The following is a 21,596-nucleotide window of genomic DNA, read 5'->3' as shown; positions in this document are numbered from 1 at the left end:
TGGACTGCAGTGACGTGATCTTGGCTTTCTGCAACCTCCGCCTCCAGGGTTTAAGCGATTCTCGTACCTCAGCCTCCCAAGTGACTGGGACTACAGGCATGTGCCACCACGCCCAGCTAATTTTTGTATTTTTAGTAGAGCCTATATTGGCCAGGCTGGTCTTGCACTCCTAGCCTCAACTGATCTGCTCATCTCAGCCTCCCAAAGTGCTAGGACTACAGGCATGAGCCACCGTGCCCGGCCAGTGTTTCACTTTTAAATATAACCAGCATGCCTGTGGTCCTAGCTATTCAGGAGGCTGAAGCGGGAGCATCGCTTGAGCTCAGTACTTTGAGGCTGCAGCGAGCTTCGATCTCACCACTGCACTCCAGCCTTGGCAACAGATCAAGACATTGTCTTTAAAAAAAAATTTTTTTTATTAAAAAATAAAAATACTGCTGGGTGCGGTGGCTTATGCCTGTAATCCCAGCACTTTGGGAGGCTGAGGCGGGTGGATCACAAGGTCAGGAGTTTGAGACCAGCCTGGCCAATATGGTGAAAACCCGTCTCTACTAAAAATACAAAAATTAGCTGGGCATGGTGATGCGTGCCTGTAGTCTCAGCTGCTTGGGAGGCTGAGGCAGGAGAATCGCTTGAATTGCTTGGGAGGCAGAGGTTAGAGTAAGCTGAGATCGCCCCACTGCACTCCAGCCTGGGTGACAGAACAAGACTCAATGTCAAATAAATAAATAAATTAATTAATTAAAAATAAGACCAGGTGCTGGCACAGCAGGTGGATTGCTTAAGCCCAGGGGTTCAAGACCATTCTCAGCAACATGTTGAAACTCCATCTCTACAAAAGATACAAAAATTAGCTGGGCATGGTGGTGCGCACCTGTAGTCCCAGCTACTGGGGAGGCTGATGTGGGAAGTTCACCTGAGCCTGGGAGATCGAGGATGCAATGAGCCAAGATTGCGCCACTGCAATCCAACCTGGGTAACGTAGTGATATCCTCTGCAATAAATAAATGAATTGGCCAGGCGCGGTGGCTCACTCCTGTAATCCCAGCACTTTGAGAGGCCAAGGCGAGTGGATCACGAGGTCAAGAGATCGAGACCATCCTGGCCAACATGGTGAAACCCCGTCTCTACTGAAAATACAAAAATTAGCCGGGCATGGTGGCGGGTGCCTGTAGTCCCAGCTACTTGGGAGGCTGAGGCAGGAGAAGTGCTTGAATCCGGGTCGCAGAGCTTGCAGTGAGCTGAGATCGCGCCACTGTACTCCAGCCTGCCAACAGAGTGAGACTCTGTCTCAAAAAAAAGAAAATTAATTAATTAATTAATTAATTAGCAAAGAAACAATTAACAGAATGAAGAGACAACCTATCTTTTTCTTTTCTTTTCTTTTCTTTTCCTTTTTTGTGGGGGGACAGAGTTTCACACTTGTCACCCAGGCTGGAGTACAGTGGTGTGATCTCGGCTCACCATAACCTCCCCCTCCCAGGTTCAAGTGATTCTCCTGCCTCAGCCTCCTGAGTAGCCTCAGACTCCTAAAGTACTGTCATTACTGATGTGAGCCACCGTGCCCAGCCTTTTCTTGGCTCACTGCAACCTCCGTCTCCTGGGTCCAAGCAATTCTTCTGCCTGAGCCTCCCAAGTAGCTGGGACTACAGGCATGTGCCACCAGGCCCAGCTAATTTTTTTGTATTTTTAGTAGAGACGGAGTTTCACCATGTTGGGCAGGCTGGTCTTGAACTCCTGACCTCAGGTGATCTACCTGCCTCGGCCTCCCAAAGTGCTGGGATTACAGGCATGAGCCACCATGCCCAGCCAATCTCTTGAATAGGAGAAAATATTTAAAAATTAGTTATCTGATGGGGAGCTAATATCCAGACTATACAAGGAAATCAAACAACTCAACAAGAAAAGAACAAATTATCTCACTTAAAAAATGGCCAAAGACGGCCGGGCGCGGTGGCTCACGCCTGTAATCCCAGCACTTTGGGAGGCCGAGGCGGGCGGATCACCAGGTCAGGAGATCGAGACCACGGTGAAACCCCGTCTCTACTAAAAATTACAAAAAATTAGCCGGGCGCGGTTGTGGGCGCCTGTAGTCCCAGCTACTCGGGAGGCTGAGGCAGGAGAAGGCGTGAACCCGGGAGGCGGAGCTTGCAGGGAGCCGAGATCGCGCCACTGCACTCCAGCCTGGGCTGGGCGACAGAGCGAGACTCCGTCTCAAAAAAAAAAAAAAAAAAAAAAAAAAAAATGGCCAAAGACATACAAAATGGCCAATAGGTCTATGCATAAATGCCCCCACTTTTTTCTCTGCTTTGCTTTCTTTTTTTTTTTTTTTCCTGGAGACAGGTTCTTACTCTGTTGCCCAGGCTGGAGTGCAGTAGCGTGAGTCCACCTGGTTGGCGTTCACAGCTCACAGCAGCCACGACCCCCCGGTTTCAAGGAATCCTCCTACCCTGGCCTCCTAAGTGTGGTACCGCTACACCCAGCTAATTTTTTTTTCTTTTCTGTAGAGACAGGCTCTCACTATGCTGCTGGAGCTGGTCTCAAACTCCTGGGTTCAAGCGATCCTCCTGCCTCCACCTCCTGACATTAAGGGATTACAGGTCTGAGCCACCAGGCCCAGCCAACATTTTTCTAATCATTGGGGAAATGCAAATCAAAACTACAATGAGATCATCTCAACCCATCTCGAAAAATGACTATTACTTAAAAGACAAAAAATAACAGATGCTGGTGAGGATGTAGAGAAAAGGAGGTCCTATACACCACTGGTGGGAGCGTAAACTAGTACAGCCACTATGGAAGACAGTATGGATATTTCTCGAAAAACTAAAAATAGAACTACCACACGATCAGCCGGGCATGGTGGCTCACACCTGTAATCCCAGCACTTTGGAAGGCTGAGGTGGGTGGATCACCCAAGGTCGGGAGTTCGAGACCAGCCTGACCAACAAGGTGAAACCCTGTCTCTACTAAAAATACAAAAAAATTAGCCATGCATGGTGGCCGGCACCTGTAGTCCCAGCTACTTGGGAGGCTGAGGCAGGAGAATTGCTTGAACCTGGGAGGCAGAGGTTGCAGTAAGCTGAAATCGCGCCACTGTACTTTAGCCTGGGCTGGACAGAGCAAGACTCTGTCTCAAAAAAAAAAAAAAGAAAAAAAGAACTACCATAACATCCAGCAATCCCATTACTGGGTATCTATCCAAAGGAAAGGAAATCAGTATGTCAAAGGGATACCTGTACTCGGAGGTTTATTGCAGCACTATTCACAATAGCAAAGATATGGAAATAACTCAAGTGTCCACCAACAGACAATGGATAAAGAAAACGTGGCAAGTCCATCTGCCAAAGCACCGGGGAGTGTCATGGAGGCCTACGAGCTGGTCCAAAAAGGACTCCTAAAGCCAAAAGGCGTTGCAGAGCTCAGAGTGACCAAGCGGAAGAAGAAAAAGCAGGACAAAGACAAAGCAAAACTCCTGGAAGCAATGGGAATGAGCACAAAGAACGAGGAGGAGAAGCGGCACGGCCTGGACAAGCGGACCCTGGCCCGGGTGGCCTTTGAGAAAATGCAGGAGAAGCGGCAACAGAAAGGATCCTCAAGAAAGCATCCAGGCCAAGCGCGGTTGCTCACATCTGTAATCCCAGCACTTCAGGAGGCCAAGGCAGGCAGATCACCTGGGGTCAGGAGTTCAAGACCAGTCTGGCCAACATGGTGAAACCCCGTCTCTACTAAAAATGCAAAAATTTAGCTGGGCGTGGTGGCGTGTGCCTGTAATTCCAGCTACTCAGGAGGCTGAGGCAGGAGAATCACTTGAATCCAGGAGGCAGAGATTGCAGTGAGCCAAGATTGTTCCATTGCACTCCAGCCTGAGCAACAAGAGCGAAACTCCGTCTCAAAAAAAGAAAGAAGGAAGGAAGGAAGGAAGGAAGAAAAGAAGAGAGAAAGAGAGAAAGAGAGGGAGAAAGAAAAGAAAGAAAGAAAAGAAAGAGAGAAAGGAAAGAAAGAAAGAAAAGAAAGAAAGAAAGAAAGAAAGAAAGAAAGAAAGAAAGAAAGAAAGAAAGAAAGAAAGAAAGAAAGAAAGAAAGAAAGAAAGAAAGAAAGAAAAAGAAAGAGAGAGAAAAGAAAAGAGAAAGAATCCAAAACGCCAACAGACACCTGGACACACTCACGAAGCATTACATTCCTGAGTCAGCTGGACGAAGTAGCCGCCTGCCCCCAGTAGAGAGCAGCATCGAGGGCTGGCAAAAGGCCACGCAGGGGTTGTGTGTGTTTTCCTTTGGTATATTCTAGAAACATGGCTTCACACACACCCTCGCATCTTCTGCTACAAACTACTTTTCGAAGCTGAGTACCCTCATTCTGGAACTTGATTAAAGTAAAATTGTCCTTGTACTCAGTTTAGGTTTCTTGGCAACATATAGAAGATACACCCTTTTAGTTCGGATGGAAAGTTTCTAAGTTTATCTGGAGGTAAAGCCCATTTCTGTGTCCGTACCATGTAAAAATGTTTTTCTCCCTGAGTTGCCTCTAACGCTCTGAGGCCAGCCAGCTGTCTTCTCCTGGATGAGATGGACACCAGAGGATAAGGAGCTAATGCCAGGGTGGCCCGCAGTATGCAGAGCCCCACAGGACCCATTGTGGGTGCCCCTCCAAGCTTCCTCTAGCTTGGGGCCTATGCTGTTCCTGCAGGCCCCAGGGAAGCCACTTGCAACTCTGTGGCCTTCAGACTTCCTCCTCAGCCACCTGGCCACTGAGACAGCACAGCCTGGGTGGCAGAACAGCCACCTAAGGCAAGAATGGAACGGACACACCTTGTTCCTTTCTGAGCCCATTCCTCAAAACCCTCCTTCCAGGTACTTCTAATGGGTATTCCCATGGCAGACATTGCTAATGGATCACAGCATTCTTTGAAATGGAGCCCAGATACAGCCTGTCTCTCAATCCTCAGCTGGGGGCTCCTAGCGGCCTCTTGTATTTATTCAGAGCTGACACATCACACGGAGCCTGTTTGGCATTCGTACCCTAAGGACGCCTCAGGGGTGACAGGACCAGGGCAGAGCCCCCGTACAAACAGACATGGGTGCGGTCAAATGGGAGGGCCCAGGCATCCGTCTTGGAGGGTTGGAATTTTGTAGGGCCTGTGTGTCCTGGTTGAGGATCAAACTGCATATGCTATCAGGAGAAACGATCTCTGCTGACATACATATTGAAAGAATAACGAAGGCAGAAGAGAAAAACCAAGTGTGGAATTTGGGATTCTCCCCTGTAAATTACACAATAAAGCAAAAGCCAGTTTTTTAAAAAAAGAAAGAAAATGTGGCATATATACACAATGGAATACTACTCAGCCGTTAAAAATGAAATCACGTCATTTCCACCAACATGCACGGAACTAGAAGACATAATGTTAAATGAAATAAGCCAGACACAGAAGGACAAACACCGTATGTTCCCACTCATATGTGAGAGCTAAGAAAGTTGATCCCATAGACATAGAGAATAGAAAGATAGACACCGGAGACTATGAAGGGTTGAGGTAGATGCAGGGGATGAAGAGAAGTTGGTTATGGGTACAAATAGACAGGAACTTCAAGAGGCCGAGGCAGGAGGATCACTTGAGCCTAAAAGTTGAAGACTGGCCTGGGCAATGAAGCAAGACCCCATCTCTACAAAAACTTTAAAAATTATCGGCCGGGCACAGTGGCTCACACCTGTAATCCCAGCACTTTGGGAGGCCGAGGCAGGCAGATCACGAGGTCAGGAGTTTAAGACCAGCCTGACCAACATGATGAAACCCCGTCTCTACTAAAAATACAAAAATTAGCCAGGCAAAGTGGCGTGAACCTGTAATCCCAGCAACTCAGGAGGCTGAGGCAGGAGAATCGCTTGAACTTGGGAGGCAGAGGTTGCAGTGAGCTGAGATTACACCACTGCACTCCAACCTGGGTGAAAAGGCGAGACTTCATCTCAAAATAAATAAATAAATAAATAAATAAATAAATAATAATAAAAATTATCCATGTGTGGTGGTGCACACCTGTACTCCCAGCTACTCAGCAGGCTGAGGTGGGAGGATCGCTTGAGTCTGGGAGGTCAAGGCTGCAGTAAGCGGTGGTGGTGCCATTGCACTCCTGCCTGGGTGACAGAGTGAGACCTATCTGCCCCACTCCCAGGAAAAAAAAAACAAAAACCTACAGTTAGATAGAAGAAATGACTTCGAATGTTTTGTAGTAGACTAGGCTGACTATACTTAGTGACAATATTATGTATATTTCAAAGTAACTAAGACCGGGCATGGTGGCTCATGCCTGCAATCCCAGCACTTTGGGAGGCCGAGGCAGGTGGATCACGAGGTCAGGAGTTCAAGACCAGCCTGGCCAACATGGAGAAACCCTGTCTCTACTAAAAACACAAAAACTAGCCAGGCATAGTGGCGTGTGCCTGTAATCCCAGCTACTCGGGAGGCTGAGGCAGGAGACTTGCTTGAACCCAGGAGGCAGAGGTTGCAGTGAGCCAGGATTGCGCCACTGTGCTCCAGCCTGGCAACAGAGTGAGACTCCATCTCAAAACAAAACAAAACAAAACAAAACAAAACAAAATATATATATAGAGAGAGAGAGAGAGAGAGAGACTCATGTAAAATGGATTAAAGTTAAAATAAATAAATAAATAAATAACAAATATAACCAGAGAGCACAAGAGCATAAGACATTTGAAGAAAGGCTTCAACCTGAGAAAGAAACCAAAAGAAAACGCACAGAGATAAGGAACCGAGAGGAAATAAAGCAACACGGGAACTAAAAGAAAAATCTGAAAGAACTGTAATTAACATCCTTAAACACATAAAACATTGTGTGTGTAAAACAGGAATAGGAGGTGATAAAAAAAAATAGAGAATTAGAAAGAACTTTCAGAAATTAAAAATAGGAAAGCCGAATGTTTAAAAATTTACTAGCAACATTAAAAATGAAGTTAAAGAAAATATTTTTAAAAATAAAGCAAAATAGGAGAAAAGAAAATGAGATGATTATTGGTTGAGGAAATCCAACACCCAAATAACAGACATTTCAGAAGGAAAAAAATAATAATAATAACAGGTGAAGGAAATAAGCAAATAAAGAATACAAGAAATTGCCCCAGAATCGACGGTCTCTATTGAGTACCTTGCACAGCACAGTCAGTCATTCAGTGGCCACACCAAGGTACAGCATCTTGGTATTTCAGAGCATTAGCATTAGAAAGGATTATCAGGGCCGGGCGTGGTGGCTCAAGCCTGTAATCCCAGCACTTTGGGAGGCCGAGACGGGTGGATCACGAGGTCAGGAGATCAAGACCATCCTGGCTAACAGGGTGAAACCCCGTCTCTACTAAAAAATACAAAAAACTAGCTGGGCAAGGTGGCGGGCGTCTGTAGTCCCAGCTACTCGGGAGGCTGAGGCAGGAGAATGGCGTAAACCCAGGAGGTGGAGCTTGCAGTGAGCTGAGATCCGGCCACTGCACTCCAGCCTGGGCGAGAGAGCGAGACCCCGTCTCAAAAAAAAAAAAAAAAAAAAAAGAAAGGATTATCAAAACTTCCAGAGAGCAGCCAGTGCAGGGCGGCAAAGAGCAGGGACTGAAGGAAGGAAATGTATTCAGCGTCTCCCTACAAAAGGCTCTATGCTGCTCCTTTACCTGGGTTATCTATTTGAATTACATTTAAGAAGGGGCAATGGCTTACACCTATAATCACAGCACTATGGGAGGCTGAAGTGGGCAGATCACTGGTGCCCAGGAGTTTGATACCAGCCTGGGCAACATAGCAAAACCAAAATACAAAAATCAGTTAGGCGTGGTAGATTGAACCTGTAGTCCCAGCTACTCATGAGGCTGAGGCATGAGAAGGTCCTGAACCTGGGAGGTGGAGGTTTCAGTGAGCCTAGACTGCACCATTGCACTCCAGCCTGGGCAACAGAGCAAGACTCTGTCTCGAAAATAAATACTTAAATAAAATTTTTAAAATGAAAATAAAAGAATTGTTTCTATAAGGAGTAAGGAAAGGATCCAGTTTCGGCTTTCTACTTATGGCTAGCCAATTTTCCCAGCACCATTTATTAAATAGGGAATCCTTTCCCCATTTCTTGTTTCTCTCAGGTTTGTCGAAGATCAGATGGCTGTAGATGTGTGGTATTATTTCTGAGGATTCTGTTCTGTTCCATTGGTCTATATCTCTGTTTTGGTACCAGTACCATGCTGTTTTGGTTACTGTAGCCTTGTAGTATAGTTTGAAGTCAGGTAGCGTGATGCCTCCAGCTTTGTTCTTTTGACTTAGGATTGTCTTGGAGATACAGGCTCTTTTTTTCCTTACTCCTTATACGAAAATTAATTCAAGATGGATTAGAGACTTAAATGTTAGACCTAATACCATAAAAACCCTAGAAGAAAACCTAGGTAGTACCATTCAGGACATAGGCATGGGCAAAGACTTCATGTCTAAAACACCAAAAGCAATGGCAGCAAAAGCCAAAATTGACAAATGGGATCTAATTAAACTAAAGAGCTTCTGCACAGCAAAAGAAACTACCATCAGAGTGAACAGGCAACCTACAGAATGGGAGAAAATTTTTGCAATCTACTCATCTGACAAAGGGCTAATATCCAGAACCTACAAAGAACTCAAACAAATTTACAAGAAAAAAACAAACAACCCCATCAAAAAGTGGGCAAAGGATATGAACAGACATTTCTCAAAAGAAGACATTCATACAGCCAACAGACACATAAAAAAATGCTCATCATCACTGGCCATCAGAGAAATGCAAATCAAAACCACAATGAGATACCATCTCACACCAGTTAAAATGGCGATCATTAAAAAGTCAGGAAACAACAGGTGCTGGAGAGGATGTGGAGAAATAGGAACACTTTTACACTGTTGGTGGGATTGTAAACTAGTTCAACCATTATGGAAAACAGTATGGCGATTCCTCAAGGATCTAGAACTAGATGTACCATATGACCCAGCCATCCCATTACTGGGTATATACCCAAAGGATTATAAATCATGCTGCTATAAAGACACATGCACACGTATGTTTATTGCGGCACTATTCACAATAGCAAAGACTTGGAATCAACCCAAATGTCCATCAGTGACAGACTGGATTAAGAAAATGTGGCACATAGGCCGGGCGCGGTGGCTCAAGCCTGTAATCCCAGCACTTTGGGAGGCTGAGACGGGCGGATCACGAGGTCAGGAGATCGAGACCATCCTGGCTAACACGGTGAAACCCCGTCTCTACTAAAAATACAAAAAAACTAGCCGGGCGAGGTGGCGGGCGCCTGTAGTCCCAGCTACTCGGGAGGCTGAGCCAGGAGAATGGCGTAAACCCAGGAGGCGGAGCTTGCAGTGAGCTGAGATCCGGCCACTGCACTCCAGCCTGGGCGACAGAGCGAGACTCCGTCTCAAAAAAAAAAAAAAAAAAAAAAAGAAAATGTGGCACATATACACCATGGAATACTATGCAGCCATAAAAAAGGATGAGTTTGTGTCCTTTGTAGGGACATGGATGCAGCTGGAAATCATCATTCTTTTTTTTTTTTTTTTTTTTTTTTTGAGACGGAGTCTCGCTCTGTCGCCCAGGCTGGAGTGCAGTGGCCGGATCTCAGCTCACTGCAAGCTCCGCCTCCCGGGTTTACGCCATTCTCCTGCCTCAGCCTCCCGAGTAGCTGGGACTACAGACGCCCGCCACCTTGCCCGGCTAGTTTTTTGTATTTTTTAGTAGAGACGGGGTTTCACCGTGTTAGCCAGGATGGTCTCGATCTCCTGACCTCGTGATCCGCCCGTCTTGGCCTCCCAAAGTGCTGGGATTACAGGCTTGAGCCACCGCGCCCGGCGGAAACCATCATTCTTTGCAAACTATCACAAGAACAGAAAACCAAACACTGCATGTTCTCACTCATAGGTGGGAGCTGAACAATGAGATCACTTGGTCTCGGGAAGGGGAACATCACACACCGGAGCCTATCATGGGGAGGGGGGCTGGGGGAGGGATTGCATTGGGAGTTATACCTGATGTAAATGACGAGTTGATGGGTACTTACAAGTTGATGGGTGCAGCACACCAACATGGCACAAGTATACATATGTAACAAACCTGCACGTTATGCACATGTGCCCTATAACTTAAAGTATAATAATAATAATAAATAAATAAATAAATAAACGTAAAAAAAAAAAAGAATTGTTTCTATACACTTGAAAGTATGATACAGCATACTGGAACATGTCAAGACTATAAATTAGGAGACCTCAGGAACAGCCTCAAATTAGTGTCAGTCTAACTGTGCAACCTTGGGCAAATCACTAATGTCTCCGGATCTCAGTGTCCTCGCCTACAAAAAAGGTAACTTGGACAAGATCAGTAGTTTTCAAAGTGCAATGTGCATATTATCAGTGGCACAAGATACAATCTTAGGTGGCTCACAAATGGATAGGGGTTATTTTGACAGATATGCAATTTTAAAACATTTATTAGCACATGAAACCCATGATATCATAACTGTTATTGTTTTTGTTGAAAAATTTTTTTTTTTTTTTTTTTGAGGCGGAGTCTCGCTCTGTCGCCCAGGCTGGAGTGCAGTGGCCGGATCTCAGCTCACTGCAAGCTCTGCCTCCCAGGTTCCCGCCATTCTCCTGCCTCAGCCTCCTGAGTAGCTGGGACTACAGGCGCCGCCACCACGCCCGGCTAATTTTTTGTGTTTTTAGTAGAGACGGGGTTTCGCCGTGTTAGCCAGGATGGTCTCGATCTCCTGACCTCATGATCCGCCCGTCTCGGCCTCCCAAAGTGCTGGGATTACAGGCTTGAGCCACCGCGCCCGGCCTCCAGCTCAGTTATTCTATAGTATATCAGATAGCAAAGAAAATTTTAAGAATGAACTAGGATCAGCAATATGCAGTTATGGTAGAAGCTGTACCCTCAAAATCAGAGTGCTGGACTTCAGAAGAATACCTTTAACTTCATTAAGTCCTTGACTCTCTTTTTTGACCACAGCGTTTGCCTGCTACTGAAATCTCTAGGGCAGGAGCATGGTGACTTCTACGTCACCATCCAACCTACCCCATGCAGCATTCTCCATCGACAGCCCTGCCCCTTGTCCCTGTCTCCCTGGTGACACATAACAAAGGCCATCAAGCTCCCAAATCTTCAACTCCATCCTCTCCAAGAAGGACCCCAAAAGCATTTCTGTCCCAGCAACTGTGAACTTTTCCAGGTTGCCAGACAGAAATTTATCTAATGCTGGTCAAGACCCACCTGGTTGAATACTAGAAAAAACAATCCCTGTTCACAATTTATTGCTATATCTATTCATCTATCTTCTCTCCTCCACAAATTTCTCCTTTTTCTTTCTTTTTTTTTTTTTTTTGGGAGATGGAGTCTTGCTCTGTTGCCCAGGCTGGAGTGCAATGGCAGTATCTCAGCTCACTGCAACCTCTGCCTTGTGGGTTCAAACGATTCTCCTGCTTCAGCCTCCTGAGTAGCTAGGATTACAGGCGCCCGCCACCACACCTGGCTAATTTTTGTATTTTTGGTAGAGACGGGGTTTCACCATGCTGGCCAGCCTTTCTTTTACTTTTAAAAGAGGAGGCATGAAAACTTCACAAAGTAGTTTGCTTCCAGACTAAGAAGAAGGGAGGCTGGGCGTGGTGGCTTATGCCTATAATCCCAACACTTTGGGAGGCTGAGGCGGGCGGATCACCTGAGGTCAGTAGTTCAAGACCAGCCTGGCCAACATGGTGAAACCCCGTCTCTACTAAAAATACAAGAATTAGCCGGGCGTGGTGGCACACGACTATAATCACAGCTATTAGGGAGGCTGAGGCACAAGGATCGCTTGAACTCAAGAGGCAGAAGTTGCAGTGAACCGAGACCGTGTCCCTGCACTCTAGCCTGGGTGACAGAGTGGAGGCCACATGCATCTGTGGTCCTGAGAAAACGCCCTTGGGCCCATTTTCAAAAGCCTGCTGGGGAGAAAGCCTGTTACTCCTCCACTGAGAGTCTCAGACCCATCTCAGATGGGGACAGGGAAAGGCGCAGGTGAACCAAGCCCAAATCCCAGACTTCCCAGCTACCTCCTGAACCTCATCAGCCCAGAGCTCCCAAAGGACCCCAGTTACCTCAGAACAGCTCCAGAAACTGACGGCTGTTTGCTTAGTGCCCCAGCATCTGTGCAGAGCACCAGAAAAGCTCACCAACTGCTTCACTTCCTGTCTGGGTAGGTTTTACTTCCCTCCAGTGTGCACCCGGGATCCGAGGACAGGCAGGGGAGAGGGGCTCTGCAGCGCTGAGGCAGCCGGAGTGGCAAGTGTGTGGTTTACATGCATGCTTGCTGTGTGCATTTGAGTTTGATGTGGGGGACTTGTGTGCATGCTCATGCGGGTGTTTGTGTGTTCGTGTGTGTTTCAGTTTATGTGCATGTGGTTTTTTTTTTTTTTGTAGACAGAGTTTCACTCTTGTTGCCCAAGCTGGAGTGCAATGGCGCAATCTCAGTTTACTGCAACCTCCGCCTCCCGGATTCAAGCAATTCTCCTGCCTCAGCGTCCTGAGTAGCTGGGATTGCAGGTGTGTGCCACCATGCCCCACTGATTTTTTTGTATTTTTAATAGAAATAGGGTTTCACCATGTTGGCCAGGCTGGTCTCGAACTCCTGACCTCAGGTGATCCGCCCACCTCGGCCTCCCAAAGTGCTGGGATTACAGGCGTGAGCCACCATGCCCAGTGCCATGTGGGTTTGTGTTAGAAGGAGGGTGTGTGTGTGTGTTTGTGTGTGCTGTGTCTTTGAAAGGTCCACAACATATTAGTTTTAGAAACAAGCACTGCAAGAGACACTCCAAAATCTGTTCCTGAACTCTGGGAAGTTCTCCTTCTTCAAAATGTGATTGTGGACTGTCGGGCAACCCACTAGACAGAGGATAAAAAGTAGCTATCATAAAATACATGTTTTAGTGGGGGAATCAGGGATGTGACAGGACAGTAGAGGGGGTAGTACGTGGGAGACAAGAGCTGGGTCGTGAAAAGGACCAGCAAGAGCAATGCTCCGAGGGACAAGTGGAGCAGACAAGGCTCCTGTGCCCAGGACGGTCAGAATCAGACCTTGCTTTGTACCTAGCCTTAGCACTCTAGCAGTGGGGCCTTGACCAAGTTGTTTCAACTCTCTATACTTCAGTTTCCTCATCTGAAAATGTGGATAATATTGTCAGAGGGTCCATTGTGAGAATTAAAGGAAGAACACATGCAAAGTACCTGCCACATAGTAAGCTCTTGATAAATATTAGCCGTGACTATTCTTAGAAGTAACTATTGGGATGCGTCATCCAGGCCAATTAGAAATGCAGACATGGGAGGCTACACCAGGGACTTCCGTGATACACGCATGGTCTAAAGACTCGATTGCACCCTACTCCTCCCCAGTCCCACTCAGATCTACCCCCAGACCCCAAATCTACCCTCCAAAGCCCACAGCACTTTCAGTTCTGCAGCTCCCATACATCTGGAGCCTTGGTGCTCCTTTTTGTCATTTTCTCCAAAAAGTACCAGGGTCATTCATCTAATAAACAGGAAGAAATCCGAAAGTAAAAACACAGAGGGGGCCGGGCGCGGTGGCTCAAGCCTGTAATCCCAGCACTTTGGGAGGCCGAGACGGGCGGATCACAAGGTCAGGAGATCGAGACCATCCTGGCTAACACGGCGAAACCCCATCTCTACTAAAAACACAAAAAATAGGCCGGGCGCGGTGGCTCAAGCCTGTAATCCCAGCACTTTGGGAGGCCGAGACGGGCGGATCACGAGGTCAGGAGTTCGAGACCATCCTGGCTAACACGGTGAAACCCCGTCTCTACTAAAAAATACAAAAAACTAGCCGGGCGAGGTGGCGGGCGCCTGTAGTCCCGGCTACTCTGGAGGCTGAGGCAGGAGAATGGCGTAAAAACCCAGGAGGCAGAGCTTGCAGTGAGCTGAGATCCGGCCACTGCACTCCAGCCTGGGCGACAGAGCGAGACTCCGTCTCAAAAAAAAAAAAAAACACAAAAAATTAGCCGGGCGAGGTGGCGGCGCCTGTGGTCCCAGCTACTCGGGAGGCTGAGGCAGGAGAATGGCGTCAACCCGGGAGGCGGAGCTTGCAGTGAGCTGAGATCTGGCCACTGCACTCCAGCCTGGGTGACAGAGCGAGACTCCGTCTCAAAGAAAAAAAAAAAAAAGATCATCTACGGCTACACAAACATTTGAGAGGTATTTTCATTTAAACATCCCTTTCTTCCCACCAATATCACGAATTATATGCTATGCACAACCTATAACAGAGTATAGCAGAGTTGCCAATGGTTTAAAGTGCTGCATATATGATTGTTATATAAGGTAAATAAGATTATTTGACCCCCAGAGTTAAGAAAATGGAAATAATAATTGCTAAGGCATATTAAGAATTATATATGTGGCCGGGCGTGGTGGCTCACTCCTGTAATCCCAGCACTTTGGGAGGCCGAGGCAGGTGGATCACCTGAGGTCAGGAGTTTGCGACCAGCCTGACCCACATGGAGAAACCCCGTCCCTACTAAAAATACAAAATAAGCCAGGCATGGGGGTGCATGCCTGTAATCCCAGCTACTTGGGAGGCTGAGGCAGGAGAACCGCTTCAACCCGGGAGGCGGAGGTTGTGGTGAGCCGAGATCGTGCCATTGCACTCCAGCGTGGGCAACAGAGCGAAACTCTGTCTCAAAATAAATAAATAAATAAATAAATAAATAAATAAATATATATGTATGTGTGTCTATATATATATGCACACACACAAACATTTAATCCTTACAGCAATACATACCTATAAATGAGTGTGTATATATATATATGGGTGTGTGTGCATATATATATATATATGCATTTAATCCTTACAGCAATCTTATCAGGTAGGGACTATTGCAGTCCCCCCTTGAGAGAGGAGTACCCTGAAGCACCTGGCAGTTAGGTAACTTGCCCAAGGTCACACAGCTAGTAACAAGCATAGCATGGCCTTGCAGGCCCAGGTGGGTTCCACCACACTGCTTTCCCTGGCAGCAAGGAAACGGAAGGTTTTTGAAGTAGTAGGGGAGCCACCGGGCACAAGGAAGCAGATCCCTGGAGGAAGGCACAATTAGCAAAGGTGGAGCCCAGGAATAGACGTTACCAGGCATAAGTGATTTTTCCAGACGCTGGGAGCTTGTGTTTTGAATCACCAAAGTATTTTTAGGAAGCAGAAAAGTTAGCTCTTTCATTGAACTGCTATGTGGTTTTGAAGAAAATGTCTTAATATCCATGAAACTCAAAGCTTTAATCTGCAAGAAGGAAGAAATGCCATGTGTCTCCTACTAAGTTTCTTTTCCAAGTTAAGTTTTTTTGTGTGTGTATGTATGAAATAATATATGTGAAAAATTTTTTTGAGACAGAGTCTCACTCTGTTGCCCAGGCTGGCGTGCAGTGGTGCAGTCTTGGCTCACTGCAGCCTCTGCCTCCCAGGTTCAAGCAATTCTCTGCCTCAGCCTCCCTAGTATCTGGGATTACAGGCACCTGCCACCACACCTGGCTAATTTTTTTGTATTTTTAGTAGAGACGGGGTTTCACCATCTTGGCCAGGCTGGTCTTGAACTCCTGACCTCATGATCCACCTGCCTCAGGCTTCCAAGTGCTGGGATTACAGGTGTGAGCCACTGTGCATGGCTGAAAATATTTTTAAAACTATAAAGAAACCGTACAATCACACAGCATAAATAATTTTCTTTTTTCTTTCATTTTTTTTTTTTTTTTTTTCTGAGAAGGAGTTTCACTCTTATTGCCCAGGCTGGAACACAGTGGCATGATCTTGGCTCACCACAACCTCCACCTCCTGGGTTCAAGGGATTTCCTGCCTCAGCATCCTGAGTAGCTGGGATTACAGGCATGCGCCACCACACCTAGCTAATTTTTTTTTTTTTTTTTTTTTTTTTTTTTTTTTTTTTTAAGTAGAGATGGGGTTTCTCCATGTTGGTCAGGCTGGTCTCGAACTCCTGACCTCAGGTGATCTGCCCGCCTCAGCCTCCCAAAGTGCTGGGATTACAGGCATAAGCCACCGTAGCCAGCCCAGCATAAGTAATTTTCCTTGCATAAATCTTTCTAGTATTTTTTCTGGTTTCTTAGGGTGCGGTAAACATAATTTGATCTTTTTTGAGGACTTGGGATCATTATTATGAGCATTTATTATAATAGTTTCTAATGCAATTGCATTATCACTCTATTTACAATGCCAGTGAGGTGTGGAGCTTTGTTTGCCCATGTCCTAAATGGCTTTAGACTGCTCTGCTTGTATGTATTTTTTATGTAATTTTTCTGTCCCTTCCTATGCAGTTCACTTGCCATTCTAGGTAGGTCTAAATTCCAGCAATCCTCTTCCTCTAATGCGTTACTTCTTGTGGTCTAGGGACTGAGGAACAAGATACTCAAACAGTACCAGTGAGAGCCCCTTAATTGCTCTATGAGTCAGGGCATATTCACAAGTGCATGGATGGATTTTCAGTTAGAGATTGCAGACTGAACACATGAATTAACCTTAGTTCCTCTCCAAAACCTGCACTAAAATGACAGTGGGAAAAAAAAATTAAGCATATATTCACAAGGTTGAAGAAAACAAGAAAGGAGAAAATAGCAAAAAAAAAAAAAAAAAAAAAAAATTGGAAGATGGAAGATACATAAACAAGTGCTAATAATTTAGAAGACAAAAAAAAAAAAGAAACAAACAAACAAACAAACAAAATCACGAATCTAAAACCAGCAATGAGGAAAGAAACCTTGGATGCCTGTGAAAGTGAAGCTGAAGGTAAGTCCAAAGCAGGAGAAATGGAGGAATGGTTGGAAATCCAGCCTTTTTAACAAAAACCTAGAGCCACAGACATTCCTCCCACTCCCTCTTTGGCAGAGCAGTGAAGATTTGCTTTCAGGGAAAGGTAAAACAGAGTTTCTGGCCTAGTTAAGGATGGGGGAATCATATTAAAAATGAAGACTTTTTAAAAATTTTGCATATTGAACGCTGAGTCTTCCAAACCTTTCTCCCCTATTAGTCTCCCAAACATCAGCTACCTAAATCCACAGTCAAGAAGACGGACAAGCCTTCTCTAGGGCTTTATCCAGACTCACTGGAAAGACCTAATGATATTTAGAGGGATGTACCAGTACCAGTTCACCATCTAGTAAAACTCATGGCAACATAGCTTCCTCCCTCCCTGCTCTACCCACATACCAAGAGTTTACAACATCCTTTAATACCCTACTCTTTTTTTTTTTTTTTTTTTTGAGACGGTGTTTCACTCGGTCGCCCACGCTGGAGTGCAGTGGCCGGATCTCAGCTCACTGCAAGCTCCGCCTCCCGGGTTTACGCCATTCTCCTGCCTCAGCCTCCCGAGTAGCTGGGACTACAGGCGCCCGCCACCTCGCCCGGCTAGGTTTTTTTTTTTTTTTTTTTTTTTTTTTTTTTTTTTTTTTTTAGTAGAGACGGGGTTTCACTGGGTTAGCCAGGATGGTCTCGATCTCCTGACCTCATGATCCGCCCGTCTCGGCCTCCCAAAGTGCTGGGATTACAGGCTTGAGCCACCGCACCCGGCCCCCTACTCTTAAATATAAGCAGAGCCAAGAGTTACTACATTTGAGAAATACTATTTTATGACAGAGAAAGAGCATCTTAGAAGAAAAACAGTAAGAGGGAGCAGAAAACTTTATCTAAGATTATTAGCCTTAGAAATACAAGAGAAGATATTATACCCACAAAACAACAGGATGCTATAGAAAAAGAATAGGCAAAGAATGAAAAACATGTTCTGGGGCCGGGCGAGGTGGCTCACGCCTGTAATCCCAGCACTTTGGGAGGCCGAGGCAGGCGGATCACGAGGTCAGGAGATCGAGACCATCCTGGCTAACCGGATGAAACCCCGTCTCTACTAAAAATACAAAAACCTAGCCGGGCGAGGTGGCGGGTGCCTGTAGTCCCAGCTACTCGGGAGGCTGAGGCAGGAGAATGGCGTGAACCCGGGAGGCGTAGCTTGCAGTGAGCCGAGATCGCGCCACTGCACTCCAACCTGGGCGACAGAGGGAGATTCTGTCTCAAAAAAAAAAAAAAAAGAAAAGAAAAAAAAGAATGAAAAAGGCATTCTGGAAACAACGATAAGACAATAAAAATGAAAAACAACAAAAGAATTGAATGGCGGCCGGGCACAGTGGCTCGCGCCTGTAATCCCAGCACTTTGGGAGGCCGAGGCGGGCTAATCGACTGAGGTCGGGAGTTCGAGGCCAGCCTGACTAACATGGAGAAACCCTGTCTCTACTAAAAATACAAAAATTAGCCAGGCGTGGTGGTGCATGCCTGTAATCCCAGCTACTTGGGAGGCTGAGGCAGGAGAATCGCTTGAACCCAGGAGGCGGAGGTTGCGGTGAGCCTAGATCAGGCCATTACACTTCAGCCTGGGCAACAAGAGCGAAACTCCATCTGACAAAAAAAAAAAAGGTAGCCAGGCGCAGTGCCTCACGTCTATAATCCCAACACTTTGGAGACTGAGGTGGGTGGATCACAAGGTCAGGAGTTTGGGACCAACCTGGCCAATATGGTGACACCCCGTCTCTATCAAAACTACAAAAATTAGCCGGGCATGGTGGCTTATGCCTGTAGTCCCAGCTACTTGGGAGGCTGAGGCAGAAGAATCGCTTGAACCCAGGAGGTGGAGGTTGCAGAGAGCCAAGATGGTGCCACTGCACTCCAGCCTGGGTGACAGAGCGCGACTCCGTCTCAAAATAAAAAAAGAGTTAAATGACACAGGTAAGGATATCTCCCAGAAAGTAGAGTGAAAGAACAAAGAAAATAAAATGAAGGGGAAATATTTTTTAAAAGGATGAGCAGTTCAAGAAATCCAATATACGAAAACTCTGGTGAGTGTGGTGGCTCACGCCTGTAATCCCAGCACTTTGGGAGGCCAAGGTGGGTGGACCACCTGAGGTCACGAGTTCAAGACCAGCCTGGCCAACATGGTGAAATCCTGTCTCTACTAAAAATACAAAAATTAGCCAGGCGTGGTGGCCCACGCCTGTACTCCCAGCTACTCGGCAGGCTGACAAAGAGAATTGTTGGAATTTGGGAGGCAGGAGGTTGCAGTAAGCCAAGATTATGCCACTGCACTCCAGCCTGGGCAACAGAGAGAGACTCCATCTCAAAAAAAAAAAAAAAAAGGGCTGGACGCAGTGGCTCACGCCTGTAATAGCAACACTTTGGGAGGCCAAGGTGGGCAGATCACAAGGTCAGGAGCTCGAGACCAGCTTGGCCAATATGGTGATACCCTGTCTCTACTAAAAATACAAAAATTAGTCGGATGTGGTAGTGGTCTCCTGTAGTCCCAGCTACTCAGGAGGCTGAGGCATGAGAATTGCTTGAACCCGGGAGGCGGAGGTTGCAGTAAGCCAAGATCATGCCATTGCACTCCAGCCTGGGCAACAGTGAGACTCTGTCTCAAAAAAAAAAAAAAAAAAAAAAAAATTAAAGAAGTAAATATAAATCAAAAGAAAAGGTAGAGGAAATTCCCAGACTGGTGATAAAGGAAGACCTGAAGTCCAGAGCTGTCCACCAGACCTAAAAACAATTGGTCCTTGATCAGCTGGAGATGGTAAAAACCCTCAGGAAGAGAAGCTCTTCAAGATGAAATTGGCATAATACCTGAGGTGTCTGATTGTATTCGTTATTCATAAGAGTTTCACATAACCAAGGGAGAGTTGGAATAAATGAAGAAGACATAGAAAACAAAATGAAAGAAAAAATATGACAACTGTTAATTCTACGAAATACAGAGAATGGTGCAGGAAAGCAGAAGTTATCCTAAACTGTCCAACTCAGTGGCGCCTACACAGGCACATGAAGATAACCAATGAATATAGAGCTCACAAAATTATGACAAATAGATTGGGATGATAGAGAGTCAGAAAATGTGTTTGTGCTGGTCGGGGTAGGAAGAGGATCTTCATTTCTACAGTCGGAAGCCAGCAGATAATGCCTAAAATGGAAAAACCATCAAGAATAGCAATAGAAACAGTTGCTGATGATATGGAGGGAGATATTGAAAGGTTCACTTAAAGACTTGAAAATCAGGCTGGGCGCGGTGGCTCACGCCTGTAATCCCAGCACTTTGGGAGGCCGAGATGGGCGGATCACAAGGTCAGGAGATCGAGACCACGGTGAAACCCCGTCTCTACTAAAAATACAAAAAATTAGCCAGGCGCTGTGGCGGGTGCCTGTAGTCCCAGCTACTCGGGAGGCTGAGGCAGGAGAATGGCGTGAACTCGGGAGGCAGAGCTTGTAGTGAGCTGAGATCGTGCCACTGCACTCCAGCCTGGGGGATGGAGCGAGACTCCGTCTCAAAAAAAAAAAAAAAAAAAAAAGACTTGATAATCACTGCCTCTAAAAGGCTAAGAATGTTTGGCGTTGGGGTCGACCCTTGGGAACCTGACTCTTTAAACCATGGACGTGAGGGCACAGCCTCAGTTAGGGGCCTTCCTCCTGTGTTTTGGCTGTTGAGCTGCTGCTAAGGTGACGTTGGAGCAGAATGGAGAAATGAACGATGCCATACACAAACCACAGATGCTACACCAGAGCAGAGTCCAACAGACCATCACTAACCTAGGAGGGGAGAACTCCTGACTTCACGACTCTAAGGGGCAAACTGAAAAGTAAGACTGAGACCTGCAGCAACTCATAACCCTTGAAGCTATTTGCTCCCTGTCCAGCTTCCCATTAGATTGCAGCGCTCATTAAATATTTGCTCAAAAGTTGCACACAGTTAGTGAGCACTTACCACGTGCTGGACACTGGACTAAAGTGCGTGGTCTACACCATCTCATGCGGTCCTCAGGACAACTCTGTGAGGGAGGTGATCTGCCCATTTTACAGATGCGGAAGTCCAGTACCCACTAAGTAAAATATTGGAAGCGGGGAGGCAGTCTTGGGGCCATGCTGTCCATGGCTCTGTTCCACTGTCTTCCTTGTTGCTTCTCCCTGCTGAACTCCCAGAAACTGCCCAATAAATATTTGTTTTGATTGTCCTTTTTATTTAGATGCAAATGCTCAACCATATACTCAGTGAGAGAGGAGCTGGTGAGTTTATGTCTCTCTCCTCATATGGTGACAGTGAATAGGCCAACACTGAGATCTCAAACTCAACTTGGCCCATATTGAGTTTTCCACTTTCCCTCCCCACAAAAGCTGTTCTGCTTCCAACTTTCCCCTTCCCAGTGAGTGGCACCTCCATCCACCTAGTTGCTTCTGCCAGAAACCTGATTTCCACTCTAGAAAATGAGGAGTTAGCTGATATCTTCCACATCTCCCATCCCAAACCTCCATCAGGCCCTGCCTGTCGTCCCCCATGTTTACCCTTCAACCTGCCCACTCCTTCCATCTCCACAATTGAAACCAATGCAAGGCCCCATCATCCCTCAGCTGCCCATTTCAGCAGCTTCTACTTTTGTCCCCTTTCCATTAATTTTCCACTCTGTAGATCTAAAAACACAAATTTCAGCATGCCCTTCATG

The 21,596-nt window shown here is 46.3% G+C and overlaps 1 protein-coding gene across 4 annotated transcripts in view; it reads right to left on the bottom strand.

Moving 5' to 3' along the window:
• The window catches only part of ADA2 (adenosine deaminase 2), a 49,408-nt gene extending 37,174 nt beyond the window's left edge, over positions 1-12,234 (bottom strand). For all 4 annotated transcript variants that reach the window (XM_074004565.1, XM_074004566.1, XM_005568054.5 and 1 more), the window contains exon 1: positions 12,155-12,234. The gene's annotated coding sequence lies outside the window, so the exon portion shown is untranslated. The remainder of the gene's footprint in view (positions 1-12,154) is intronic.
• Positions 12,235-21,596: the final 9,362 nt, after the last annotated feature.

The sequence above is a fragment of the Macaca fascicularis genome, chromosome 10, assembly GCF_037993035.2.
Source record: "Macaca fascicularis isolate 582-1 chromosome 10, T2T-MFA8v1.1".
Taxonomy (NCBI): Eukaryota; Metazoa; Chordata; class Mammalia; order Primates; family Cercopithecidae; genus Macaca; species Macaca fascicularis.
Note: the sequence above shows the minus strand (reverse complement) of the source record. Positions and strands in the feature narration are given on the sequence as shown.